Source organism: Rhododendron vialii, chromosome 13a (genome assembly GCF_030253575.1).
Source record: "Rhododendron vialii isolate Sample 1 chromosome 13a, ASM3025357v1".
NCBI classification, from domain to species: domain Eukaryota; kingdom Viridiplantae; phylum Streptophyta; class Magnoliopsida; order Ericales; family Ericaceae; genus Rhododendron; species Rhododendron vialii.
In genome coordinates this window covers 16,058,521-16,066,462 of record NC_080569.1, presented here as the reverse complement: position 1 = coordinate 16,066,462, position 7,942 = coordinate 16,058,521, and positions in this window count along the sequence as shown.

The window sequence follows — 7,942 nt, the reverse complement described above, 5'->3', positions numbered from 1 at the left end:
GTGCAAAATATCAAACACAACAAATCTCCATCCGTCCATTGTTGTAATAAATAGTTAAGATTCGTTCAAACTTTTTCTTGGAAGAGTTAAACTTTTCTTTTGAAGAGTTTTTTTAAAATCTAGAGCGCCAAACACATCTGAATGGTCAGAATTGGTTACACAACACATACAATGGTTGTGTGAGTATCATTTCCGTAATTTACCAGTGTTAGGGTTCCATTTTTGGAGCAATCCCTCAAATCAAGGTCTCTCTTGCCCTTTCCTTGTTGAATCTTCGAAATCGTCGGTCGGGTTCAAAATCAAACCCATAATTCTCAAGTGGATTTCTACAAAATTTCAGACCCATTCCGATGCTTGCATTGTTGAGAGTTGTGATGTTGTTTGTCTCTGACAACGTTAATTTGTAAAAAAAAAAAAAATATTGAGTAAAAAAGGAGAAGAATCTTGTGCAAGAAAAATTATATTTATACATATTCTAGTCACCGACCGAATGTTCATCTGGCTGATGTGACTGCCGTGGAACGGCGGAAGAGGCATGGTCAGGCTCAGCGTTGGAAGAATTGGGTGAGAACGGAGAAGAAGGTTCTCACCGGAGAAGAAGGAACTAACAGTTGTGTAACAGAGAAGAAGAAGAAGAAAACGGTTTAGATATTCCTCCGTTAGAATTTTATCCCCTAAGACGGCATCATTTTGTTAAGAAACAAGAAAGGAATGTGTTTTCAGCTTTTCAGCAAAACCCTCATAGGTAAATCCTCACAGAGGATCCGGATCGATGTGAACATGATACACGATCTCTTCGCACCTCAAAAATATGTTTGTCCCATTTCAATCCCACATAAGTGTTTGTGATATGCATTCTTGTACCCCACACTATGTATGGTGCTTGTTAGGGTTGCTCGCGGTTCGGTTCGGTTCGAATTTCTAAGAATTCGAGGATTGAACCGTTAGTCACGGTTTTTACAAAATAAAATCCATGTCTAGACTAAAAGTCCTACAGTCCGATTCCAATCCAATCCGTGACTCGCGGATCGGTTAGGATTTTGTCTATGGATTTTAGCAAAAATAAAACTCAAGCTTATATCCCACACTAAGAGGGAAGAAGATTACACTCAGAATTAAGTTTAACACCATCAGAAAGTACTTGTTACACAAACTATCAAATACCTACTTCAGAAATCAAATTCAAAAGAGTCTAAATACTAGTAGATTGTATTATTACAGTGCATAACATAAAACAAAACAAATATATATATATATATATATATATATATATATATATATATATTTATATATATATATATCAAAGTGGGACAACTAATAACACTAAAGAGGTGGAATTGTATTTTCCATCCAAATACAATGCACGGCAACCGGCAATAATTTTAACATTAAAATACTAAAATTAGTAGAAAAAAGTTTTAACATTACTAACAATTAATTATATAAATACACATATATATTTGTATATATATATATATATTTATTATTTATATAAAATAAATATTTCACGGTCCTGTTCGGTTAATCCATGGTTTCGTAATGAAAATCCGTAGACCGAACCGCGAGTCACGGTTTTCTAATTTTTCAATCCGTGTCCAAACCATTAATCCACGAACAAAATCCAAAAGGTACGGATTGGTTCGGTCTGGGCCGATTTCACGGTTCACTGGATTTTTTGAACAACCCTAGTGCTTGTGACTATGTTGCGCCCTTTTTTTGGGTAAATTATGTTGCGCCCTTGTGTGGTCTATGTAGATAAATTGATTAGTCCCGCCATCTTCGTATATATCCAAAGGGTATGCAACTCAAACACTGTGCCTTACACGTTAACTGAATTGTTTTCTTTCTCTCCCGTTGCTTTGTCTAATGATAATATGCTTTCTGGTCGCCCCATTCTTTCTGAAAGTGATAATAGAATGTTGAATACTAGAATTACCAACCTGGAGATTTGGGAGACTATTAAAGGGATACATCCTTATAAAGCTCTTGGCCCAGATGGTATTCAAGCTGTGTGTTCTACCACAAGTATTGGCATTTTGTGGATTCTGAGGTTTGCAAGTTTGTCAGTAATTGCTTCACTGAAGGTGTTATTCCTAGGGAGCTAAACAAAACTTTTATTGCTCTTATCCCTAAGAATGAATCTCTAGAGTCTTGTGAAAATGTTTAGACTCATAAGTCTCTGTAACGTGATCTATAAAAACTATTTCTAAGATTTTGGTGGCTAGAATTCGTCCTTTCTTATCTCAGTTGATCAGTGCCAATCAGAGTAGTTTCATTCTTGGGCATTCTACCAATGATAATATCATTATTACCCAAGAGATTCTTCACACTTTCAGAAGAAAAAAAAAAAAAAGAAGGAAAAAAAGGGGTATGATTTTAAAAATTGATCTTGAAAAAGCTTATGATAAAATTTCTAGGGATTTCCTCAGGGACACTTTGAAGTTTTTTAATTTTAGTTTGGAGTGGATAAATATCATCATGAGCTATGTTACTAGTGTTAATACTTCTGTCTTATGGAACGGGGAAGCTTTGAAAGAGTTTTCTCTTGGGAGAGGTCTCAGGCAAGGAGATCCAACTCTCCCCATATCTATTTGTGCTGTGTATAGAACGTCTCTCGATTGTTATCAATAGAGAGGCTGTTGGAAACAGATGGAAAGGGATCAAAGTCTTTCGGAATGAAATTTCAAAATGACACATGAATTTTGCACCAAATGTCATAGAGACACCTAAACTTAAGTTTATTTCAATTAAACACCTATACTAACAAAATCCTCAAATTTAGACCCCTGCCGTTATACTCCCCCAAAAAATTACTAACGCGGCATCTCTTACCGTTTAAGTGGCCTCATTGCACATGTTTCCAACAAGAAACAATACACCCAAGCCAAACCCCTCACTTTACCTCACGTTTTGGAAGGAAAATGACTTTAACTAATTGATTTCCCTCCATTTCTCTCTCTAGAAGTCTGGTTATTGTTTCACCATCTCCCTCATTTCAACCCTAGACTTAAAGCCCTTCCTCCTCCCTTGTTCAACAAATGATGAAGAGAACTGAGGGCCAATTTGGCTTTAAAAGCCAAATAGTTACTTATTTTTTGTCTATACAAAAAAATTCGCATTTGTTAATTTTGCGTCAAACTTTTGTGACTTATTGATTCTTCTCGACGAAAGGAATCAAAGAAGTAAATTTTTTTTATCGAAACTCATAATTTTTTAAAAAAGACAAAAATAAGTAAATTAAATAAGTTGAGTTTCGATCAAAATTTTTTACTTTTCCGATTTCTCTCGTCAAGATGAATCAATAAATCATAAAAATTTGGCGCAAAACAAACAAATACAAAAAAAAAATGAATAAAGACAAAAAAATAAGTTACTTAACTTTACAATCCAAACCCACCCTGAGAGTTCTACCATGAAGACCCAGAGGAAACCCTAACTTTTTCTTATTTCTGCTCTGGACCACAAGTAAAAGATGAAGTAATGGATAAAGTGATGGGTTTCTCTTGGGTGCATCGTCCCTTATTGGAAACATGTGCAATGGGGTAACTTAAACGGGTTGGAGATGCCATGTCAGCAATTTTTGGGACGGAATGGATATAGTATAACGGCGGAGGTCAAAATTTGGAAATTTTGTTAGTATAGGTGTTTAATTGAAATAAATTTAAGTTCAGGTGTCTCTGTGACATTTGGTGCAAAGTTCATGTGCCATTTTGAAAATTTCTCGATCCTTTTTGGGGAAGACAATTTCAATACTTGCCATGCCATGTTTGTTGTGCTTACCAAGTTTAGTAAGATATCAGGTAAGAGCATAAATTTTAGTAAATCTAAAATGTTTGTGTCTCCCAATGTTCTGCGAAGTAGGGCCAAAAGGCTGGCTACTATTATTGGGATTGATCGTACCCTTGACTTGGGTAAGTATCTTGGAATTCCCCTCCATAGTAGAGTTAGCAAAGCCCATTTTAATGATCTTATCAAAAAGGTTCAAGGCAGACTCACTGGTTGGAGCAATCATACCCTGAATGGTGTTGGTCGTGCTACACTGATACAGTCTGTCTCCTCCACTATCCCTAGCTATACCATGTAGACTATGGAAATACCCATCTCTGTGTGTGAGAAACTTGATAAGTTTAACCGTAATTTTCTCGGGGGAGATAATGATAAGAAAAAAAATTCATCTTTTAAACTGGAGTAAAGTCTGTAAGAGCAAGGATAGTGGACGACTGGGTATTAGAAAGGCTAGACACCAAAATCTGGCTCTTTTGGCCAAGTTAGGGTGGAAAATCACTAGAAAAGAAAATTCTTTATGGGTTTCCACTCTCAAGGATAAATACCTTCATAATAACTCTCTTCTCTCTTGGTCTAGTAAGAAATCTGCTTCCTTTGTGTGGAGAAGTATCACTAAAGCTAATTTTATTATCAAGAAAGGTGTCAAGTGGAAAATTGGGGACGGAAATATGATTGATCTATGGCTTGATTGGTGGATTGGAGATGGGCCTCTAATTGATAAATTCCCTGGTAACCATGGCAGTCATAATGTGAAACTCAATAGCATTTTTAATACCAGTTATGGCTGGGATCTTTCATCTATTAATCAGGTGGTTAGTATTCAGACTGTGGCAGAGATACTTTCGGTTAATATTCCTAATAACCATGGGATTGGTGACCTTCCCACTTGGGTGGCTACCCCCAATGGTACCTTCTCTTCTGTTGCTGCTACTTTTAGCATTGTTAACCCTAGAGATTCTAATTCTACTGATTGGAAATGGATATGGAAGTTGAACATCCCTGGCTGATCTTTCATGATGTGTTTACCCACTAACTTTCTAAGAGCTCATAGAGGCATGATAGCCATGAGCTTCTGCCCCCGTTGTGATGAGACTCCTGAGGATACCAATCATCTTTTTTGTGGTTGCTCTGAATCTAACGATATCTAGTTCAAATTTCATGGTACCCACTGGCTAAGTTCGAGGCTGAACAAGCTTCTTTTGGAATGGATCAAAGTCAATTCCAAAGCCAAATATCCTTTCCATTTGGACAAGAGCCGTCTTAGGGCACGGTTTTTGTGGTATCTCTTTGGCAAATTTTGAAAAATCGTAACCTTAAATGTTTCCAAAAACTTGGTTTCCTCCACATTTGTGAACACCAAGACAGTTCTAAATTATGTTAAGGATATCATGGTTGCTTGCCAGTCTCAAACTAGCAATGGGACTCATTCAAAGCGTTTAATTTTTTGGAGTTTTCTCCCTATAGGTGGTGTCAAGCTAAATAAAGATAGGTGCTTCTATGAGTCCAACAACAAGGCAGGGATTGGAGGGACTTTCAGAGACCACAACAGCAGCTGGATCTTTGGTTACTCTGGGAAAGCCAACTGTTCTTCCAGTTTAGAGGTGGAAATTTGGGCAATCTACAGAGGCCTTTCCATCATGCTAGAGAAAGGGTTGCAGGATGTCATTATTGAATCAAACTCAAGTGTTGCTGTGAAACTATGTAACGAAGGCGCCCCTTTGGACCATGCGCATCGCTATATAGTTGAGGAAGCAAGGAAAATTGCAGACAGGACTAATGCTACCATTTCTCATATCTTCTGACAAGCTAACCAGGTTGCGGATTGCCTTGCTCGTCTGGGGTCACAACAAGACAATGAAGATTTGTTTGTTACTAGGGCTATTCCGTTTGCGGCAAGGGAATTTGTCCGTGCGGATGCTATGGGGGTAGGCCATCTTAGAACCTAGTTGGTTCTTGTTTATTCTATTTAGGATGGTTTGTAATATGTTATTTGTAGTATAACTCGGTTTCGCTAGTGTTTTATAATATTTCCGTTTGACAAAAAAAAAAAAAACTGCATCACACAAAATCACATGTATTGTGGGCTCCACCCTCGCCAGATTGCGTGTGCAATCCGGGTGTGTGCGCATAGAAGAACTGCTCTAAGACTGCGTTCTTATGAACTTAACTTAAATCTAAAATTTGTCCTTATTTGAATTTGTTTTCGCATTTGTTAGTTTTACGTCAAACTTTTGTAGATTTATTGATTCGTATCGATGAGAAGAATCGGAAAAGTAAGATTTTTTTTTACTTTTATCTAAGTATTTTGATAAAGAACCATTTTTTAGCGCAAAAAATCATCGAGACAAACCAATAACTCACAAAAATTTGGTGCAAAACTAACAAATACAACAAAAAATTCAAATAAAGATAAAATTCTCAAATTTAAGTTAAGTTCATAAGAACGCAGCCTAAGCCGGCCGGCAATTGCAAATGCACTTCCATGGACCGCCACGTGTTTATCTCGTGTTTCCCTTGGTCCCACGCAATTACCGGGCAGAGGGAACGCCTTGACGCGACGGCAACTCCGGCGTCCACATCATCTTAAACGTGCACGATGTTTACAGAAGCAAAAATTAATCTATTGACTATTATATTATAATCACACATACTTACACAAACATTTTACACACACTCACACAAACATTTTAAACACACACTTACAATTTTTGATGGGTCACACACATATTGGAGATGTAATGTGTGTGGACCTCAATATAAATGTAAATAAGTTTGTGTAAGTATTTGTGATTGTAGAATGATTGATTGGCGGCATATGCCTGATCAGAAAATAAGAAAAAATAAGCCCCATCAGCTAGTTAACAGGTGTGATTGTGAATCTGGATAATTTTTTCCATGTTTAGATTTCATGATACATGGTCAAAATAGAAAAAGGGAAAAAGTCAGCCATTCCAAAATCACCCTTTACCGTTCGATTCCATGAAAGTATAAAACTTCCAAACTCATAATGTTTGTTGAATTGTCAATCAGTCGTTCGAATTTTATCCTGTCGGACAATTAATACTTATTCGGACTTTTTTATAATTTCAAAAAAACAACGAGATTTATGATTCCGAACCCCAAAAACCATCGTTAATAAAAATTGTTTGAATTTATAATTCTTTACAGTTGACAATTGTCCGAATTTATAATTTTGAACGATCTACAATCCTCCGGATTTATAACTCCGAACAATCAGTGGTGATGGTCTTCATGATTTTGTATTGGTGACATATGCGATGGTGGTTTGAGTGGCTGATGATTTCCAGAGTTGGAAGAAGCAAAGCGATATTGGCGGTTGGTGGTGAGGGTGAGGGAGGTGGAGTAGAGAAGGTGAAAGAGGAGGTGGAGGTCAGGAGGGACATGTATATTGAGAAAAGAATGGGTAAAATAGTAAATTGTCATTTTAAGTGTGGGTACTTTACGAAAAAAGGGGGATGGGGAGAGAATTTCCCCTTTCAATTACTACTCTGCTAGTGTTTATTTTTTCCTATTTTCCTTCTTATTAATTATTTTCTCTCCTCTTTTCTTTCATTTCACAAGTTCCAAAATAGAGGTGTCAAACAAGCCGCACGGGCACGGGCACGGCACTAGCACGACACGTTTGAAGGCAGCACGGCACAACACAGGCATGGTTTAATCCTGGCACGACACGACACAGTCTTAGTGGGCACGCGGCACGGAAGTAAGCGGGAACGACACGGGCACGGCATGGAAGTTGGCCTCGCACGACACAGTCTTAGACGGGCGCGGCATGGGCATGACACGGAAGTGGGATGGGGCACGAGTCACGACACGGTTCTAGCCAGGCACGACACGGGCACGAGCACAAAAGTAGGACGGGCATGGCACAACACAACACGGTTCTAGTCAAGCACGACACGGCATAGACATGACACAACACAATTCTCGTCATGCATGGCACGGGGCATGGAAAAACAAAAAAAAAAAGAAGTTAATAAATAAACAATTGATTTAGGATTATACTTTACTTTATTTCTATGTATTTTTTGATAATTCAATAATGTATTAATCTTTTCTTTTTATTTAACTAAAATAAGCTTTTAAAATATTTTATATGATTAAAAAAATTTGAATCAAAATTATAATATAGCAA